This window comes from Mycteria americana, chromosome 3 (assembly GCF_035582795.1).
Source record: "Mycteria americana isolate JAX WOST 10 ecotype Jacksonville Zoo and Gardens chromosome 3, USCA_MyAme_1.0, whole genome shotgun sequence".
NCBI lineage: Eukaryota > Metazoa > Chordata > Aves > Ciconiiformes > Ciconiidae > Mycteria > Mycteria americana.
In genome coordinates this window covers 14051322-14052560 of record NC_134367.1, presented here as the reverse complement: position 1 = coordinate 14052560, position 1239 = coordinate 14051322, and positions in this window count along the sequence as shown.

The window sequence follows — 1239 nt, the reverse complement described above, 5'->3', positions numbered from 1 at the left end:
ACCTCCCAGAAGAGCCTGGCTCCACCTTCTCTGTAACCTCCCATTAGGCAGTTGAAGACAGCAATTACTTCTCCTTTCTCTTCTTGAGACAACCCAGTTCTGTCTTGTATTGTTGTGGTATCCAAGCATTTAGAGTATAATAAAGGTGTCAAATACTTAGATTTGTTTGGATATTCAACACAAATCCCATCTGAAAGCCTCTTTTTCAGTGTGGGAGTCTTGGCCTGATCCTTTTGAATTCAGTGATAAACGTCCAACTGCTGTCAGTGGAGATAGAATCTGGCCCCATATGGTTCAGAAATGCTCCCATATACTGTCCTGTTTGCTGCTATGTGCTGTACTACCAGTACTTTGGGTTTGTCTTTTTTTTTTTTCTTCTTTAAATAACTTTCAGGAGTTAATAGGTTTGTTTTCATATTGTTGCTGTAGGGAGCAAATTGTCAAGGACAAATGTTTTGTAAACAAAAATCTCAGTTGTAGGATGTTATTAAGTTACACTTGTTAAATAGAAGATAGTGGTTTTCGATTCTTTTGTATTTACATGATAAAAAGAATTGAGAGGTGTAGGGAAGATAGCTTTTGAAAAGAAGAGGTAAACAACTCATTTAGTAATATTTTCTGAAGAATCAGTACCCAGAAGGGTACATAGAGAAGGACATAGAGACATAACAACAACAGTAACAAAAGATCCTTCTGCCTGCGTATCTGGAGAGAAGAGTCCGTAAGGACTCAGTCAAGTAATGAATAGAGACCCTATTCCTTTTTTAATATACATCCCTAGATTTGCATAACAAATGCAAACATATCTGTCTGGAGAATCTGTTAGAAAATGTGGCAAGTACCTAATAACTGCTTATTAAAAAGCGGGTATTGCCAATTCCTAAAGGGAAAACTGAATTAGATCGATCACAATCTTATCTGATCTGCTATAAAAATTCCCAAGTTCTTTTTCATACAAGACAGAATCTGCTGATGGAATCAGATGGTTCCCTTCCAAATCACATATCCCAGAGGATGGTCTCCTTCCACTTTTCTGCTTATTTTCTTAAGAATACCACTAAGAACACAAGGGACTTGAAACACCAAAATGAAATGATTCCTCCATAAACCAGTATAAGTAAAACACCAGTGGGAGAGCTTAAAAAGGTGAAATGTGTTAATGATGTCATTACTACTAGGTCACCTGTTGCCACGAGTGCGAAGGAAAGTGCATTTCTCAAACCCCAAGCTGCTGTTATA